Here is a 19,989-nt window from a genome sequence, read left to right as displayed (position 1 = left end):
GGCTGCGAGCTGCCCCCTCCACCTCTCCCACTTGCATACCACGGCCATTTTGTCTGCTTGCGGCGCGCCCGTGTGCGTGTCCCCCGCCCCCGCCCCGTCCCCTCGGGCTGCTGCGGGCTCTGCCCCGGGCGCGGGGGCCGGGCCGTGCCGGCGGCGGGGCCGGCGGGGCAGGCGGAGGTGAAAGGCGGGCGGCCCCGGCCGCTCCTGAGAGCGGAGAGATGCAGCCGCTAGGCAAGGCCCTGCAGGGGAGGGGGCGTGCGCCGCACAAGTCTGGAGAGGAGTAAAAATAGCGCCGGCGAGGTCGTCGCTCTCCTCGCCTCCCCCCATCCCAGCGGGGGGCAGCGGTGGGGCTCGGCGGGAGGGCGGCGTGCAGGGCTCGGGGGGCGAACGGGAACGGGAGCCAGACAAAACCCCGGCCCGGCGGAAAGCGACGCGGACGAGTTTGAGCCTTCGCCTTTGAAGGCGACGCGCGGGAGCTGGAGGCTACAACCCCTTTTCCCGGTGGGGGTCCCTGAGCCCCGGGAGGCGCGGACCGCGGCCCGTCCCCGTCTCTCGGCGGCCTGGGGAGGAGCGGTAGCGAGCGGTGACTTGGCGGAGGAACAGAAGCCACCATGCTCCCGAGTTTAAACATAATACGGCGGCCGGGGGAACCGCCATGGTTTGAAGGTGTGTTTGTGCAGACTACAGCTTGTATGTTAATAATTGGATACAGTCGATGAATCACCTCCGTCCTCCTTCTGGTTTTGTTTTTGTGTTGTGTTTTGTTTCGAAGGGGGTGGGGAGAGAAAGCGAGGAGACGGTGGCTCGGCGCTGAATACCAATTCCGAGCCCGGGTTCATAAACACTGGGGTTATTCACTCCGCCCCAGAGGTGACAGCGGAGGCCTCCGTCGCCCTCCGCGCCCGCGCCCCGCGGCGCGGCCCCCGGGCTCGCCAGCGTGCCGAGCGGGATTTGCGCCCCGGCTGGAAGCCCGGCAGCGGCGGGTAGCTCGTTGGGGTGCATACATATGAAATGAGAGCCTGCAACATCAAAGCAGCAGCAGAGCGAAGGCAGGGAGGGGCTCTCCGTGCGTACATGTGTGTACCTTTCCAGAGAAAAGCCCCTAATTTTTAAAATCGGACACCCCCCCCTCCCGCCCCTTCACTCGCATGGCAGACACGCGGAGAGATTCTTTAGTCCTGTACTTAACACTTCACAGTGTTTTTAGCAATTAAGGCGAGAGGGGGGTGGGTATAAAGATAAGCCACTTTTTCGCCCTGCAAGTGTGAAAGATAAGATAACAGTAAGCTGGGGCAAAACGTCTGCTTACAACCTCCCCCCAGCGATTCTGATCGGTCACCTCTTATCTCGGAAAATGTTCATTTCGAAAACAGCTTCAAAAATCCAAGGGAAAATAAAAGTATTCTCCGTTCAGAAGTGCCATTTAAAACCCCGTCCTCACTTCATCTCTCTACATTGTCGTTCCCCCGCGCCCCCCCCCCCCCCCCCCCGCCATCACGGTACCCAAACAAGGGCAGCAGCCGCTTCATAGAGCGCCTCTCGGAAGCCAAATCACGCAGGTAATCAGAGGACCGAAACCTGTCAGGCGCCGAGATTAGTGGCTCCCCGCCGCTCCCCGGCCGTGCCCGCTTGCCGTCCCCGTCGCGGGCGGGGGACCCGGCCCATCGCTGCCCTCGAGTGGGCAGAGACCTGCGCTAGGGAAAGCCCCGCGCCGGCCCCACGGGTGAGGCAAAGCGAGAGCCGGGCTGCCTTGCCCAGTTCGTTTCTGCGCAGCACCCCCGACGGCGACACTCCCCCACCCCGGCCTGTCCCCGGCCAAGCTGCAGGATCCGCTGTGGGCGGGCCGTGCTCGGCCTCGAGTCGGTTCTGATTCGGAGCCTCCAGGCCGCCCCCGCGCCCCGCTGCCCGGCAGGCACAGGCGGAGGCCGTGTGCGGGCAGGGTGCCCGGTGCACACGGCGGTGGCCCTGCCCTCTGCGGCACCGGGCAAGGCCCCGCCGCGCCCGCCCCGAGGCCCGCGGGCAGGATGCGGGCGCTGTTCCGTCCCGGCCCGGCGCGCCTGCCACGGCCACGGCCGGGGTTACGCGCTGCTTCCCAGTACCCGGGGGCCTCCCCCTGGGCCCGGAGTTTCCCCTTCCCGTCCTTGAGCCGTCGCCACCTGCGATAAATCGAGATGTCGAGTAGAAAAGGCTTCCCGACCCCTTTCCGAGGCCAAGGAGCGGCGCTGCCGCGTCCTCGCTGCCCTGGAAAACCTTCACACGGGCCTCCACGCGGGGCAGCGGAGTGCGTGTGGCGTGGGGCTGTATGTGTCCCCTTGTCCCCGGCAAAGACACATCGAGGGCACTGCACGGGAAACGCGATAGCAGCGACCCCGCGCTGCACCAACGTGCTCAGGGCCGGAGCAGAGCAGGGGTGGCTCGGCGGAGAGCCAAGACTGTGTGGGGGCTTCCCCAGGCTCGCCACACCCCCGATCTTCTCCTGCCGCCGTTCTCAGAAACCCGTCGGTGCCGTGCTCTCGAACTGAGTGGGTCAGCAGCTGATGACAAGGGGAAAAAAGAAGAGAGCGAGAGAGCGAAAAAAAACTCCCTCCCAAACCCTAGCCTGGTGCGATTACTCATCCCCAGAGTTCCCCTAAGTCAGAGAAACTTGGCGAAGTCCCAAGGCCGAGCCGTTAACACGGTCTGAGGCTCCCCGGGCACCTTCCGCCGCCGGGCCGGGGCCGAGGGGGCCGGGGCTGAGGGGCCCGGGAGGCCAAGGCCATCGGGGAATGCGCGTCCCCATCCTCGGCGCTGTTCGCGCTCGAGTTATTGTGGAGCGTTTTATCTTCACAGTCACATCGGCAGCTAACGAAGCTCGGCGGCTGCAGCCCACACGACTTTGGTTCTCTGCATTTATCCTTCAATAAAAGCCGATTCCTTTATTAGAAACAGGAGACGTGTCTCCTACCGCCCCTATCAAATCCCAACTGGCAAGGCGCAGCCGACACCTCCCCCTCAGCCCCCCCTGCCCGAGAGGGGCAGGCGGCACCACCCCATGGCCCACGTCCCCTTTCCCGCCGGACCCCCCACCGCGAGCATCCCGCACTCCCCCGCTTCAGCCCCCCCACCACGAACAGGGGCAGCCCTCGTCCCCTTCCACCGGGGCGGCCAACGCCCCCTCCCCGTGATCCCTCCCGAGCAGGAGCAGCCGAGGCCAGCCGGCCCCTCCCGCCCCAAACAGCCCGCGCCGGCACGGGCAGCCGCCACCCCTCCCCTGCCAAATCAATCGCCCCCACCAGGCGCACCCACACGACTTTCGTTCCCCTGCATTTATCGTTCAATAAAAGTCGTTTCCTTTATTAGAAACAGAGGAGACGCTTCTCCCTCCCACCGCCCTCACCTCATGCCCCCTCCGCGGGCGCAGCCGGCGGCCCCCCTACCACGTCGCCCCCCGCCGAGCGCGGACCGCCCCACCCCCCCTCGCTCCCACCACCACCGCCCCCTAAAAATAACAATAACAGTAATAACAATAATAACAGCCGCCGTCCCCAGCAGTCGCGGCAGTCAGCACCCCCTCCACCGAGCTCAGCCCCCCTCCCCTTTCCTCTCAAATCCCCCATCGCTAGGCGCAGCCAACCGCCCCCCCCGCCCGCCCGCCTTTCCCCAGGCGCAGCCAACGACCCATCAAATCCCCTGGCCAGGCACGGCTCGGCCCCCGCCCGCCTCGCAGCCCCCCCGGGCACCGAGCAGGTCTGCGCGGCGGATGCTTGTGTGCGACTCCGATTGGAGCTGACGCTCCACCGCTACCGGGCGGGGAATGTTTCCCCGGGCGCCGCCGGGAGAGCCGGTGCTCAGAGGATGCCAGCCCGCTTTGCCGTGCCGTGCCCCGCCGCGCTGTGCCGTGCCCCTCCTCCGCGGCGCGGAGCGCCCAGCGGAGATCTCCCCGCTGAGGAGGGGCCGGGAGGGAGCGCACTCTGTATCGCATTAAATTAATCGCTCGGCTCCGGAGGAGGCAGGTGATTCTGCCAAACACAATGAGGGGTTTGAGCGCTGCGGAATAAAGCGCTGTTCATGGGGCCGTGGGCGGCGGTGCCCGGCTCCACCGCGGGATCGCCGGCTCCCGGGCGATCTCGGCGCTGCTCCCCGCCGCCGGCCCCAGTGCGGGGAGCTCCGGCTCGGCTGCACCCCACCCTCGCCCTCGGGATGGATAAAGGGAGGGCGTGGGGGGGAAACGAGCAGCCGCCTTGGCAGCAGGGGAGCGGCGGCCCCTGGGGACGGGAAACGGGGGGTAGAGGGGACTGTAGCCAGCTTTCCCCGCACCCCCCCAGCCCCCGCTGTGCGTCCCAACGGGGGAGGCCCTTTGCGATGGGGGGCCGAGAATCAGCCTCCCGGGAGGAAGCAGGGGCCGAGTGCCGGGGACCGCGCAGCTCGCCGTGCAGGGCGCCGGGGAGCGCGGGGCCCCTGGGCGGCCTCCGGGCGGACGGTGCGGGGCGGGCGGCGCTGCCAGGGTTCAGGCGGTGGCAGGCGTTGTTTTCCTCGGAGAGCGGAGGAGGAGGAGGAAATCTCCGGGTTTTTAATGAGGGGGTGCAGAAGGGCTGAGCGCTGGGATTACACGGCGCGGAGACAGAGCTGCGGGCTGTGTGTGCGCGCAGGACTGCTAGTCTCCGCCCGTCTGCCTGCTAATCGCACGTTTTCCGCTGTTAAAAAGAAACCGAGACACTGTGGCCGAGCCCAGCGCTGTCTCTGTGACTGTGACATGAAAAGATGGCGCTCTCTCCCCTCCCCCAGCCTCCCTCTCGGTTTACACTTCCTCCCCAACAGCTTTTGCCTTCCAGTTTTTTAAAGCCCTCTTTGCTCCTTCCTTCCCCCCCTCTCCCCCGGCCGGATACCACCAGCTTCCCAGCCGGTCGGTGGGTCCCTCCGTTGCGACGATTTTTTTTTTTTTCTTTTTTCTTTACCTCGCTATTTTCGCCTCTCCCTTTTCTCGGAAACCTCGATCTCTTTATGTCTCGCTCTTTTGTGAACTTCAGCGGCAGTTTGCAGGAGGCGGGGGGGAGGGGGGGAAGGAAAAGCGGGGAGGGGGTTATCCCGTCGCTTCTGCCCCCCATCCATGTCCTCCCTCTCCCCAGGTGCAGCGGGGGCAGGGAAGTGAGCCGGATCTAGGTGCGCGGGTGTCGGGGCGGGCAGCGGGGAGGCTCTGGGAGGTGTCTGCCCGCGCCGGCGACCTGGTCGCGCTGCGGTTGACCTGGTCGCCACGGGAGCGCTGGCCGAGGGGGCGAGCCGCGCTGGGGCGATGCAGCGGGAGGCAGCTCCGTCGGAGGAGTTTACCTGCCTAGAAACCTGCGCGCACCACGGTGGTCCCGGCTCCCGGAGAGGGTCCCGGGAAGTGGCCGTGGCCCCACTACGAGGCAGGAGGGCTACTCTGCCGCCTTCCCCATCACTTCTTGCGTTCATCACCAGACCGCTCTAAGTGCTAAGTTTTTTTTTTTTCTTTTTTTTTTTCCCTAAGCCTGCAAATTAAATTCAGCGCCGCTCTCCTATTTTAGTGTCTGTTATGTTAATTGCACTTAGCGCTGGGGCGCTGCTCGCCAGGGATGTATGAAGGCCTCGGAGATTAACCGCAGACTCTTTCTCGGACTTTTCTGAGGCAGCAGCAAGTTCCGAGGGACTAACAGGGAGTCTTCAAGATCCCATGTCCTTTCGGGGCGCGCCGCTGCTGGCCGACACCTCTAAACTCGGGGCCAGCGACTCTCGGCTGGCAGGTCAGGCTGCCAGCAACTCCCTGTGCACCCGCAGATCTATTTGCATAAGGATTTGCATTGCGGGACGACAGGTATTTTTCCTCCCTGTGGATGGTAAAAATGCAAAATTAGCGTGACTGTTTCCAAGCAGAGAAGCCACGACTACGTGATCTCGCTGAACCTGTCGGTTGTGCTCTCTGGAGCAGCAGGGAAACCGGACACCTTTATCAGTGACCCCCGAAGCCGTTCTCCCGGGCATTCGCTGTACTTATCGCCATCTAACCCTAGGCAGCCCGCGAGGGCCGTGTCACGGCCCCTATCCTGCCCGGGGATGTCCGTGCGGCTGACTGTGCCCCGCGGTGTCACCCAGCCACTCCGGGAAGGAGCAGGCATGTGCAGCCCTCCCCGGCATGTCCCTTCTCCGGCGTCTACTTCATCTATTCGTTATCAGGGGACGGCGTGTGGAGTGACTGAGCCTAATAAGTTGTCCACTTGTTCATTTCAGGAGCATTGATTTCTGGTTCCAAGGCACTCTGTTCTAGCTCTGGCTACAGCTGCGGGGCATTTCGCAGCTGGTCCTTCGCCTAGACAAATATCAGCGAGAATGTGAGCGTTATTAGCCACATAAATAAATCATTAACGTGCACACAAATGTTATTTTAGCATAACTTCCAGGGAGAAAATATCCCGGCGGGGCAAGGCGGCCAGGCGTGCTACGTTGGACCGGCCTCGTCGCGGGCTGCCCGGCAGCGGCGGGCGGGGGTCGGCGCCCCCCCGGCACGGAGAGGCACCGTTCTTCGGCTCCCGATTGAACATTAACAGGGCCGGCCGGCGTGGCACGGCCGCAGGGCCTTGCTTCGCAGACCTTTGTCTGCTCTCCCGAGGCCGGGCGGGGACGCGAGGCGCTTTACTCCCCAAACGCGACGGCGCTAATGAGATTACCGGCCGGCTGGCCGCGCCTGGGGCCGGGAAGCGCCGAGCCGGCGGGCAGAGCCCGGCCCGGCCCGGGCGCTGCGCCTCGTTAGCGCGGAGCCCGGGGCAGGAGCGACGTTTGCTCCTGGCCTCCCGCGAAGCGCCGCCGGCTCCCCCCGTGCCCCGGCGGCGGCGAGCGGGGAGCGGCAGCCGCCGCCGCCCGGGCCGCGCTCGCCCTGCCCCGCGGAATCCCGCGGGTGCCAGTAAAGCCCTGCCTGGGAGCCCTGCCAAGGCGGTCTCGCTTTGATATTCCGCGCCACGGCCGCTCCTCCGCTTGCTCCTAATCACGCAAATGCGAGCTTGCCCCGGCACTCTCCGTAATAAACACTGAGCGCGTTTCGCTGGGCGCCCAAAGTAAATACTGTATCGGAGAAGCGGGGCTGCGCTGGGGAGCCGAGATCTTCCACTTTTTCGCACTTAGCAACAGACTGAGGCGTCGTGCGCGCCCTCCCCGAGCCAGGCTCGGTGTGATTTATTTTCTGGTTGCAATGCAGATACACACTTGTCAGTTCAAGGGCAGGACAGAAACTGTGCAAGCGGAGTCTTGTGAACGGAAATCTCCCATTTACGAGGTTTTGCTCCAGCACCAAAAGCCACCCTCCAGCACCTTTGTTCTGCATGCAGCTGCTTTTACACAACACACACACACACACACACGCCCTCCACCCAGCCACATCACCATCCAAGCCTTCTTCCCGCGTCTCACTCCTCAGATGGATTCTCAGTTTTTTCCCGACTGACCCTGGGGGAGGCGGTGGGGGGGAGCAAGGGGGAGGGAGCCCGGGAGAGGTTGATGATGAATGACAAGGCAAATGATAAGAGCCGAAGCGACAGCAAAAGCAAACAGAAGTGGTCTCTCGCAGGGCCCAGAACCGTCCGCGGCCACGGGAGTTGTGCCTGTGCCATGATGGCAGGGTCGGCCTCCGCAGGCAGCCCGGCTTCTCCGGGGCGAGATAAACACATTTCGGTCACGTGGCGAGCCTATACGGTGCCATGCTCCTATTTGCCTTCCCCGCTCGCTTTTCGCTTCTCACAATAACATGCCATCCGCCAGCCAGCTCCGAGGCTAACCTCACCTCCCTGGCGCCCGGCCAACCCGCCCCGGCCCGGCCGTGCAGGGAGAAGCCGCGACTCCCGTGGGGAGTTTGCAGCCCGTCCTGGGGCTGGCAGCAGCCCAAGCCAGAGCTGAGGAAGCGTCCGGCTGCATCCCGGTTTGGGGCTGGAACGGGAGTTGGCTGCACGGGGGCGGGAGCAGGGGCCAGGACTGGCCGCATCCCCAGGACAGAGCTCAGGAAGAGCGCGGTATCCCCACAGGGTGGAGTTTCGCCCGGGGCCCGCAGGTGCGGGGCGTATGCGGGTAGTGCTGCCTTCAGGGCGGGGGGAACCCCGCATCTCCGTCAGGATGTCCGGGCGTAGAATGGACTCCCAAGAGAGGTGGGGGGAACGGGGCACCCGCGGCGGAACGCCAGCTTTGCTGTTTTAAAATGGCTGAAAAGGGTGTCCCCGGGCATCCCCTTCCCGGTAGCAGCAGCGGCGAACCCCGTCGCCCCGAGCACCGCGGGCGCCGGCGGCGGCCCCGGTTGGTTACGGGAACAATGAGCCACCGCGGGCGCGCCCGGTGCCTCCCCGCTGCCGGGGCCGGCCGGGGGCTGCGCCGCGGGGCCGGGAGAGGCGTTCGGGGGGAACGGGAGGCTGGAGCCGGCCAAGCCCCCCCCCCGCCCGGCGGAACGAGCGTGCCGTTTAATCCCTTTATCCCCGCTCGCTGGCGGCGGTGCGAACCGCCGGGCCGGGAGCCACCCGCCAGCCACCGGGGAGGCAGCGTGCTGGCTCGGCGCCGCAGATGTCGCCGGGTGGGAGCAGGGAGCCGATCCTCAGCGGCACCACCTCCATCGGCAGCAGCCCGGGGACCCGGGCACCGCCTGACCGCGCACCGGAGGGTTCGCACCCTCCGGAGCCCCCGAGGGTTTCCTGCCGTCGGGCGCCGCACCCCGCTCGGGGCCCGGCCACCTCCGTATGTCGTTCTCGGGGCAGGCCTCTCTTCTGTCCCCGCGGGAGCACGGTCTGCAACCTCCCCTGTGTCCGGAGCTCTCCGGAGCTCCTGGGCGAGCGAGGGGCAGCCCCCGGTGAGGTGCCCAGGTTGCAGCCCGCGCTCCGAAATCCGGCAATTATGCAAACGCCCCGGACGCTCTCCCCTTTGATTTGAACTTCCTCGCAATGATTCTTTCTCATTACGGGGCATGAAAATGCCTCTCGGACGTGTAAAGTGAGCTACAGAGCTCCTTTCATTCCCTTTTGTTACCGCACCGGGTTCGTCTCTCCAGCCCCGCATTCCCCAAGCGCCGGGAAAGAGGACGGAAAGAGGCTCCCGGGGGAGGCGGCGGGACGTGGGAGCAGCCCGGGCCGCCGGTTGTCATGGCGAGGCCAAGCGTCTTCCCAAGTTATGTGCGACTAATGGGTTTGTGCCCCGCTCGGCTCCGGGTTCACCTTTCCCCCCGCTGCTCGGCTCCCCGCCGACCTCCCCGCCCGCGCCCCGGGAGGCAGCGGCGGCGGCCCCCGCCCCGGCCGAGCCGCGCAGGGAGCCTCGTCCCTCTGACTCACTGCCTGCTTATCAAACGCCGCGGGGCTCGGGGGCGCGGGCGGAGGGAGGCGGCTGAGGACTCCCGACGACGGGAGTGCAGTCCTGGAGCGACTTTAAACTCCATCTTCTGCTGCGCTCCTAACCACCTTTCTTGTTTTAGTTTTGATAACTGAGGCTAACGAGGCACTGAATGTATCGGAGGTTTAGAATGTCTACGCAACCGTGGATATGATTTTCAAGACTCCCAGGAGCCATGGCTGGGATTTTCTCTTATTTTCTTTCTTCTCTTTTTTTCTTTTTTTTTTTTTTTCCTTTGAAAGGATATTAAGAAAGTTTATGCTGTCTTGAAAACTACTCCTCTGTAAGAAAAACATTCTGACCATTTGCTGGAGGCCATTTTATGAAACCTCAAGGAGGTTAATAGCTTGCATAATTTCAGGAATACCAGGTCTCTCCTTAATACCTTCTTCTCATTCTCTGCCATTTACTCAGACAACCCAAGAGCTCTGGAGGCCAAGCACTCCCGTGACAGACAATGGATTCCTACCTGAATCCTCCTATCTGAGGGGCCTGCACCAGAAAACGGATGGACTTCTTCCCTGCTCCGCTCATACACGGAGCTGAGAGAAAACCTCAATGTATCTGTGAGACTAAGGGATGCACATGAAAGAGGACACAGTGTAAGGAGCCCACCCTAAGTATGGAGGTTGCATTTTTCATTTTGCCAGAATTTGCTATTTCATCTAGAGAAGCACTGGTAGATATGGCATGAATGAAATTGTGCTGCTGCAAAACAAAGCTGAGCAAACGGGAGAAGGAGAATTATTTGAACTGCTTCTAAAATGTTGTCATGTTTGTTAACAGCTGCTTAACTCCAGTGTCTAACAAGATCTTAGAAAATAAGTTTATTAATTAAAAAAAGAAAAAGGCAATGCCCCTGCTTGCTTACAATTAAATGATGACAACTTATAATGCATTCCTTTGAGACCTCCAGTAATATCAGGACTCAGGGGACTGGAAATACCTAATTCATAGATTTTTTAAACCAAGAACGGACTGTTATGATCAGCTGGTCTGACCTGCCACATATCATGGGCCAGTGAATTTCAGCCAGACGTTCTTGTATCAGACCCATAAATTCTGCCTGAGCTTTTAACTTGGCATCCAATCTTGCTCTGAAGACTTTTGAGTAACAGGAAAAACCACTGCTTGCCTCAGTTGTTCCAGTGGTTATGTCCCCTCACTGTTTTTTTTTTTTTTTTTTAAAGTACCTATTTCTGCTCGGAATTCATAGAGCTTCATTTTCCAACATAGGATCTCATTATGCCTTTGTCTGCCACATTAAAGAGATCTTGACTATCAGAAATCTCCCCATAGAGACACTTAGGGCACTTAAAGACTATGATCAAACCAAGTCATAGCCTCCTCTTGGATAAATTAATAGATGGGATTTCTTTAGTCTTTTGCAATAAGATGCGATTCCCAGACCTTGGATCACTCTTCCAGCTCTCTTCTGACCCCATATTAATTTGCCAATGCACTTTGAACATGCAAACACCACAACAGAGCCGGACACAGTATTGCAGCAACAGCCCCGTTCATGTCGGAAGCACTAATGGCATAATTAAGTTTACTTGTTTAAAACCCTATGCAGATTACTTTTATAGATAGCTTTAGCAATACTGACTTTATTAAAACCCCATTTAGAAAGTCACCTGTCTTCATGCAGACTAGTGTTGTTCATCAAAATCACAGTGCTGAGCATCGCTTGACCAAAGTGCAGAGCTGGCTTAGTTTTTCTGGCTGGGGCTTTTTCAGTGCTCCATCAGCCCTAGCCTTCAGTAGGGCTTCATTTTTTTTTTCTTTTGTCTGTAAGAAGCAACTGCTGCACATTCTCACAATGGCACTAGCCCTGGGTGTACAGCGACAGAGAAGCATGGGCAGAGCCTCACTACTCCATTCCCTCTTTTCCCTGTTCCTCTCTTGTGGTACCAAAGCCCTCATTAAGTTGCTAAGACTGGGGGTAGTTCAGTCCTTTCAGTGCCCCAGTGATGGGGCTCAGTTTTGGGACACTCCTTCCCAGGTTGCTCACAGAGGCGTTCATGAATTCCATGAAGGCTTTTTCAGCCATGTCAAAGGGTCTGCTTTCACACCTCAGCCCATTGCCCATCCACCTTCTCATCAACATCTGCTCCAAAAGATGGACATGGAGCATGATAAGACTGTGAGTGACATTGCATCAGGTGCTGCAAGCCCAGACTCTGTTCTGCATGAGAGGTGGCCTGAGTTGAAGCCAAAAAGCCCTGGATTATTTGGGTGAGACAGGCTCCCAAAAGCCTCAGCAGTAGTTGGGATTGCTTTGTGCTGGGCTTTGTACAGCAAGGATGAAATACTCTGACCCAACAATCTCTTTTCATATTATTCGTACCCTCAAAACCAGAATATCACATAGGATAGACACGTTCTAGGAAATGGCTGAGCCTCAGCTTCCTACACTATCTCTGTGCTTCCTAGCAGGAGTCACACCTGAGCAACACTCCTTTATTTATTTTCCTCCCAAATGATAGGTCTTTTTTCATGGTTCCGGCTGGAGATTCAGGTTGGTCATGGTCACACATCAGACCAAAGGTGCTTTTCCTGCCAAGGGCAATCAGACTGGCATCTTCTGGCTCACTTGGTTTGCCAGGCTGCCCTTACTGAGCTCTGTGCCCTAGCAGAGGTCGTGGCACGTGCTGGAGACTGGGGGAGCTTAGTGGGCCTGCACCATGGTCACCTCCCGGTGGGACAGCAGCTGTGACCTGCCCAGAGAAGCTGGTCCCCATGTAGGAATGATTCTCCATTTGCACAGAGCTGCACAAGGGACTTGCATGCCACTTATTCTGCCACTACCTCTGGGAATGTGGTGGCAGAGCATAAAGCCAGTGTAACTACACTTTTTCTGCTAAGGTGATCTGTGATGAAGTTCATATTTCAGTAGAGAATCTAGAAGCTGCTACTGCAACACCTGTCAAGGCCCAGCCTGCATAAACCAACACCAAGACAGGGACAGCACAGGATCAAGGGTTAAGTTTCTTTTATGCTTATGCCCCATCTCACATTTTGCACCATGCAGTTGCACCACATCTGCCCCTTTAATCATAAATTATCCATGAGCTTAAATTATTTTCCCCATGACACATAGCACAGCCTTCAAATCCTACTAGTAGCAGCCCTCCCTTCATTTGTACTTTCCACGTGCCCTCGTTTTACTATGAGTCAGACACAGTTGCCCTCTCTTCCTCTGACTTACACTTTCCTACCTCAGAGGACACATATATCAGAAGACACACTGATGGCCCAGTTTATGGATATCCTCTCATACAATGGGCATTACTCCTTTCCAGAACCACTGCTAGATAGCCATCGGGTTCAAATCAACCTCTCCATAAGACCCAACTGTGGAAAAGGGAGCACAGAGAAGTCACCTTTGTTATAACAAAACACCCTTGAGTTGCACTTAATTCTAGTAAGCAGCACATTATCCTCACTCTCTGTACAAAAATCCAATTTATAATTTTAAAAAGCAATTAAAAAAAAAATCATTCAAAGCATCGGACCTGCGGCTTTGAGGCACTGCATCCTGCAGGATGGGATTGCTTCTCTTCTGTCTAATTTACCTGCACACATCACCCAGCTGCTCATGACAACCTGCACTTGCTTCTTGCCAGGCTGCTGCAGCCAACAGTGTTTGGGTCTGAGTGACTCTTTTGGGGTCTGCTCCCCTCCAGCTCTCTTAGGGGTTTGCCAGTGGTTTTCATGGAGAGCAGAACGAGGCTGTCTGTGTAAAAACCAATGTTGACATTTTCTTGTTTAAATATCATACATCAGAGGGGGGTCACGGGAGCCAAGGCCACCAGAAAGGGTTCCCCCACAAGCTATTATTTCCTTTTAAAAGCACCAGGGACCCAGCAGTCTCAGCTGGGCCTCACACCCGTTTGTCTGCCCTTCTCTGTGAGCTGGCTGACTGCTGCCGGTGCCACTTAGCAAATACAGATGTTCAGGTCTTTTTCTTTCACCACGGGCCTCACTTATCCCTGTGCAGAGGTCTGCTACTGAATGAATGCATCGTTTAAGCCCTGTTTTCAAGGCCATGCAATTTACACACCCCATCCATGCTCACCTCACTCTTTGCTTGCAAAAATCTACAGTGCTATCCTATCAAATTTGAAACAAATGGCATTCAAACTTATTTTAAAAATTAATTGAACCAATACATCAACAACTTTCATGTTTTCAGAGCCTGTATGGCCCTCGCCTGGGAAATTAGAACTGCAGGAGGGTAATTTTGCATTTAAATCAATGGAGCTCTCTTTCCTGACAAGGTTGTCTTCACATGAAGCCAAGCAGCTCTACCAGGGTTCCAAAGAAGGGAGACCATTAGGTGTCCTGCACCCATGGCACACCTGATCTCCCTGCCAGGAGAGTTTCCTGGGAAGCTGTGGAAGTGTGACCCTCACATAAGCACCATATGGGGCAATGCTGCTGGGGATCCTTCTACACTCTGTACCCCAGTTCCTCTCTCTTCGCATTCATCCAAGCAACACCTCACCTGCTGTGCCTTATTCCATGCATTTTCCCCCATTCCTGATGTGGGAGTGTCATGCTGAGAGCGAGCAGGCTGTCAGGGTGATGTCAGATACTGAGCTAGGAAAAAGCACGTTTGGGGATCGCTCAGAAGAAGGAGCAGAGAAAGTGATGGAAGACATACCCTTTCCCAGGGAGGGAACGGCTGCAGGATTTATCTTTTTATCTAAACCCCTGAACAGATTTGCTGCCAAAAGAAAGATAATCCACATTATGTGGAAACACAATTACATTCACATGAGCACACACACACAAACACACACTGTTCCCTTCTAACCACAGGACACAGACTTTGGGAGTGGTGGCCTTGGTGAGACATGGCAAAGGAGCCCATGACTAAGTCCAGGAGCTCACCTGCCTCCCTGCACCACCAGCATAGCACTTGTGGTCATCTACCTCTATAGACTTTACAGTTTTTGTTTTTCTTCCAGTTTGGGGGCAGGCAGGAGCAATCTGTCTTCTGTGTCTGCAGAGTGTGCAGCACCCTAAAGTTCTTGGCACATAACAAAATATTTGTGAACCTGGAAAGATAAAATACTACTCAGATTTAGCATATGTTGATCCCCCTATTTATGTCTGTGTGTCCTGAGCCTTACCCTCATCCACAACCTCTCCTTACTGTGTTATATTTTGATAATAGCAACAGTATATTAGATGATGCAAGGCAGAGTCTACCCCAAAGAAGCAAGACAGGCAGCATAAACAGAGTTTCTAAGAATATGAAGGCATCATTTAGGTGGACATGTAGTGGTCTTTAAGAACTTTCGATGACAGGACTTTTGAAATCGTTTTTCCCCTTCTCACAAGTGTTCTGAGGGTGGTGAGATGTCAAAACAGTGAAAAAGAGAGACAAGACTTGACAAACTGTAACTGGGAGAACATCAAAGGTGTAAGCCTGGCTGCAAGAAGGCCTGCAGGCTGGTGGGGACTGGGTGCCTGCAGCCTGCTACTTCTTGCAGAATTAAGACAGGCAGCAAAGAGCTGAGGTTGGAAGAGGGGCCTGGGGTACACCTGTGTTCCAAACTGAAGAAGCTTTCATACCTTTTGGTGTTCCAGCCAACTGCTCCAAGCCACTGGGGTTTGCCCATTCTGCTTTAGTAATGTTCTCCACTGCTGTGTTTTTGAGGCTTAGGCATCACCATGTAACAGCATTTCCAGGAAGATTTTAAATTGCCTTTGGAGCTGCGAGGGGACAGCGGTGGGAAGATTGTTGGAACCACCTTGGTCTGAGATGCTGGGGCTTAGATCCATCTAGGCATTAATTCAGTGAAAGCCAGAGAGGATCAGGCTGAAAGTGGCATAATGTGCTGTTGGAAGCAAATCCACATAGTTTCAAGTACACACAAACCATTTGCTATGGGACCTTGGAGTGCTTTACAAGAGCGCTCAAGGGACCAGGTGACTTTAAGCATGGTGAATTTCAGCTGCATAACCAAGGCTTAACACTGTGACCACAGCCCTCCCTGAGGTAGGGATGACTGCAAAGGCCAAGCCAAAAAGTTGGAAAGGATTGTTTTCCTTTTTCATTGCTGCTGTCTGCTTTTCCAGCTTCTTGATCCAAGCATACTGCTTGAAAAGGGATGTATGTTACCATCACGACACAAGTTTGTGTTTTCTCTCCCTTCTAAAATGCTGGATGTACCTAATCAAGGAGCAGCTCCATGCAGAACCCTCAGGGAGATGTAGAGACCCTGGGGCCATTTTTGCCTACTGCTCTTCAGGTTGCTCAAAAGTTTCAGCCCTGCCTTCAGACAGTAAACAGCAAGGCTCGGGGCTAGAAAGAGTGGTGGTATATAACCTGTGCAATATCTCTCTCCTCACAAGGCAGGGACCAATCAACTACACCCAAACCCCATCAGGCCCCTGGGAAATGAGTTTTAGTGTTGGTTTGCCATAAACTTTGTCACAAATACCGAAGAAGGACCTTGTCTCAAGCCAGCCTGAAAGAGCTGTACTGACACACACCTATCTGCTGTTGTCTCATTCTTGCACTCTTCTTTCAGGTGCTTCCTTGCCATGGGAGAGGGTATCCACAAGCCTTATTCCCACGTATCCACAGGACTGCTCCCCAACCACAGTTTATATTCACTTTTCCCTGGACAAGAGTTACTCTGACATCTCCACACACACACACTCACAGAGGGATCTCTCTGAATGCCATATGTATCATCTTTTGCTCCCCTGCTCCCAGGCAGACCAGGGCTCAGCCTGTCCAGGCATGTGCCACACCACACCTCTTCCCCATGGTCTGCCCAGAGTCTGTCCCCATTTCCTGCACCTTCCACTGTGCCAACACCAGCCACTTCTGGGACCAGAGCAACTGCTCAGGTGCAGCAAGGGCACATGAATCATTTACCTCCTGGCCAGTCCTCTGTGCTGTGATCCAGCAGGAGTGGCACAGTGCTCTTGCTCCTGCTCCTTAAGCGGTGCTCAGAGGTACAGGGCGGGCTATAGATTTCTGTTTCTCTCTGACTTTTGGGCTCAGCAGAAGCACCTCTGCTTGTGGGGCTGCACAGGCAGCTGGCTTGCTGCTGTGCCCCTTCACTTCCTCTGCCATCCCTGATGCGTTAAAACTTCCTCCGAAGGCCGGGGGGTGGAGGGGAGCAGAGGGAGAAGGCAGAGGTTCGTGGGATGGGAATCGCTCCAGGGTGCTGGTGACGAGCATGAAGGCAGCTGGCCAGCTCTGCAAGCCCAAGGCGGTCGGGAGCAGGGGCGCAGGCTGGGAGGTGTCACTTGCATGACCTGGGGCCGGGGCCATCACCCAGCCGGGGGACAAACCGCCCTGGCCGACTCCCGTCGGGCTCCCGGGGGGCAGGGGCACAGCTCTGACCCTGCTCCCAGCCCCACGCCGTGCTGCACATCCTCTTCGGGGACCTGGGCACGTCTCACCGGCACCTCTCTCGGCCCCGCAGTCCTCCCGGCTAGTTTAGCCCGGGGAAACACCGGAGGAGCCCTGTCCCGCTGCTGCCATCCCCTGCCCCAGCCCCGACGGCACTGCCCCTACCTGCCCTGTCTGCCTCGCCCGGGGCTACGAGGTGCTCCTGGCACCGGGCAGTTTTCTGGGCTGAGGAACGTGGCCTGCACCAGACCGAGCCAAAACCCTGGCCGTGCGAGTCACCCCTGTCCTAGGAAGAGCCGTCCATATCCTGGCTGCCTGGGGGTAGCAGGGAACTCCAGAAAATACCAAGTGCGTGCTTGGACTGCATCAAAGGTATTTATTTTGATTGTCCCTTGGCTATAACTTTCATCGTTCGCCTTTGTTTTATAGCTGCTCAAGTTTACTTGCAGAATTGAGACAGATTTGGGGGGGAGGGGGAGGAAGGGGGTAGGAAGCCTTTGTTCTCCGGAGTGTGCTTGTCTTACTTTTGCATCATGTGGCCCGAGCGGCACACACACACATCCCCCCCGCCCCGACCGTATTTACTCTATCTCGAGTGAGTCCTTTGAAGGAGAGGGCAGAGTCGTCGTTAACCCCCTGCGTGCCTGCTGGGCCCTCCGCCGGCAGAGCCCGCCTGTGGCGGAGACGCAGCCGCTCGTGAATCCCAGAGCCACGGGTTTCTCTTTGACGGACGGCATCAGTCGTATGTTTGTCCCCCCCCCGAAAAAGCCCACAGCGGCCATCCCGTGGCGGTCTCCGCTCCAGCAGCACGCACGGGGAGCCAGCGGCGGTGGGCCTCTCGGAGAGAGCCCGGGGATACCCCCTTGATCACTAGCAGACCGGGCTGCTTACACGAGGCTGGAGATGCCTGCAAACTCGAAACAGCTGCCGGGCTTTGCTCTGGCCTGACTGCTAAAATACGCCGATCTCCTTTTAATCTGTTTCATATTCACAAATTAAGCACTTAGCCTAGGTAATAAATCATGAGGCAGTTTACGAGGCTAGCAGGAGACAAACAAGTGGAAAGGGAAAACAATCGCCTAAAAGTAGATTCCGTATAACTTAAAATATAACTCGGAAATGTAACAAATGTAACTCGGAAAACCTAGTCCGCGCTTCCCGGGGCGGCGGCAGCACCCCGCGGTCCCGGCAGAGCCCCGCCGCTGGCGGGGGGCCGCACCGGGACCGGCCGGGCCCGCACTTGTCGGCGCAGCGGGGCTCCGGTCGCACCGGGAACTCCGGCCTTTGTCTCCCTGGGTACCGGCCGCCCACACCGGCTCCACCTGGGAGAGACTCCCGCGGCAGTCGGCTTGGAAATAATGACTCGAGCTGGCGATAACCTCGTCTTGCACACACGCACACCGGCTCGTCTCTGGCTGGGGCGCGGGGGAGGAAAGTGATGATGGAAAATAATAAAGTGCGGGCTCGCCTCACGCCGAGGCGCTCGCAGGCGCCCGCGCATGATGTGGCACTGCTCGGTGTCCCAGGGGAAGGCAGCCCAGAGGTGCCAGGGGCTCCGGAGCGCACGCTCCTGGCCGCCGGGCGCAGGGAGGGCAGCAGCTGGAAAGTAGCGCCCTGGCTACCGGAGTTGTCCCCTGCTCCTCTTTCCGGGACGGCCGGTGGAGGGGGCACCGCGGCTGGCGAGGGACACACGCCCCCCCAAGCCCCCGCGTGGGGACACGGTCACGGTCACCACCCGTGGGCGTCGCGGGGCGGGGGACGGGGCTCCGGAGGGCAGGTCCCAGTCCCAGCCCCTCGGCTCCTGCGGCGGGAAAGGGGAGCCGGGAGGCGGGCGAGCCTGCAGAAGTGCCGGCCGGGCGCTGGCAGCGGGGGGCCGGGGCACGGCCGCCCGCGGCGGCAGCCCGGGACTCCCCGGCTCTTTGCCCAGAGTCTCTTCCCGGGAGAGCCGCCAGCCACTCCGGGGCACGAAGCCGAAGTCCCCAAGACAAAAGATCCGACGCCAAGACCCCTCCTGGCAAAGTCGCAGCGTGCCGAAAGTATTTCACCAGGGAGTTTTCCCCCTCCCCCGGCGGAGCTCCGCGCCGGGCCGAGCCGGGGCCGCCGCAGGTTGCGGGAGGGGGAGCGAGCAGGGCAGGGCGGCAGGGCTGCTGTGTGGGGGACGGTCGGGAACATCCCCCGGGAGAGGTGAGGGGGGAGTGGAGCCGTGATTTAAAGGAACTCCCGCGAAAGGGAGCGACACAGACCTGCGGCCGTCCACCGAATCCAATCTGCCGAGCTGTGGGTGCGAAGAGGCGCTGTCAGGGGCTATTTATCTCTCGCCGGAGCGGCGGCTCCGGTCCCCGCATCGCCCGCCGGTAACAATGGCAGCGGCCGGCGGCTTTCCACGCGCCTGGGCGGCGGAATGGATGGCGGAAGATGCCGCCGCGCTCCGCTCACACGGGCTCGTTCATGCATCCCTCTTGGCCAGAGCCTCTCGCTACTGCCGCTCCGCCGAGAGCTCTGGCCCGCTCCCCCACCCCCCCCCCGCTCCTCCACCCACCTCTCACAGCCCGCCCTTCCCCAATTTTCCATTTTCAGGACTTTGGCACGGAGCCAGACATGTCAGGAGGGGATGAAACTTGACACAGAGATCTCAACCCAGAGCGATTTCCTCCTCCCCCCCCAGTCCCACCTCCCCCACTCCCGTCCCCAGCCCCTAAGTTAACTTGAAGATAGTTTGGCCATATTTCAGTTTGAAAAGAAGGGGAAATTGCAGGTCACTGGTGCATGGTCGGGCCGGGTGCATTTTTTTAATTTAAAACGGTAGACATCGAGGCCTGAAAAGCATCTGCAAGCCCGTGCTCTTTAACTGCTCCTCCCGGCCGCGGCGCGGTTAACCCCTGTGTGCCTCGGCCGCCTGCCCAGCTCCGCCGGCGTCCCCTGCCCGGAGGGACTTCGGACCCGTTCGGGCAGCGAGCCCGGCGCGGAGCTGCGGAGGGCGGCGGAGCAGAGCGCTTCGCCAGCCTTCCTCCCCCGCCCCCTTCGCCACCAAACGTCGGGGCCGGGTCGTACCCGCCGGCAGGATGAGGCCCCCGGCGCGGAAGAGCGGCCAAGCGACAAGGAGCTCGCTGGAGGGGTCCCCCCGCCGCTCCCCGCTCCCTCCGCCCACGTCTCCGCCCTCGGGCGGACGAGGCAGCGCTCCCCGCCGTGCCCCGCAGCGCTCCCCGCCGTGCCTCCGCAGCGCCCGCGGGGCAGCGCCGGGGCCCCGGGCGACAGGAGCG

At 58.8% G+C, this 19,989-nt stretch overlaps 1 protein-coding gene across 1 annotated transcript in view; it reads right to left on the bottom strand.

Annotated features, from left to right (window-relative positions):
• BCOR (BCL6 corepressor) overlaps window positions 1-19,034 on the bottom strand; it is an 81,446-nt gene extending 62,412 nt beyond the window's left edge. Inside the window, exon 1 of the mRNA XM_084226575.1 lies at window positions 18,973-19,034. The gene's annotated coding sequence lies outside the window, so the exon portion shown is untranslated. The remainder of the gene's footprint in view (window positions 1-18,972) is intronic.
• Between the last annotated feature and the right edge of the window lie 955 nt (window positions 19,035-19,989).

This window comes from Fringilla coelebs (assembly GCF_963513975.1).
Source record: "Fringilla coelebs genome assembly, chromosome: 2".
NCBI classification, from domain to species: Eukaryota; Metazoa; Chordata; class Aves; order Passeriformes; family Fringillidae; genus Fringilla; species Fringilla coelebs.
The sequence above is the reverse complement of the archived record's forward strand: the minus strand, read 5'-3'. Positions and strand labels throughout refer to the sequence as shown.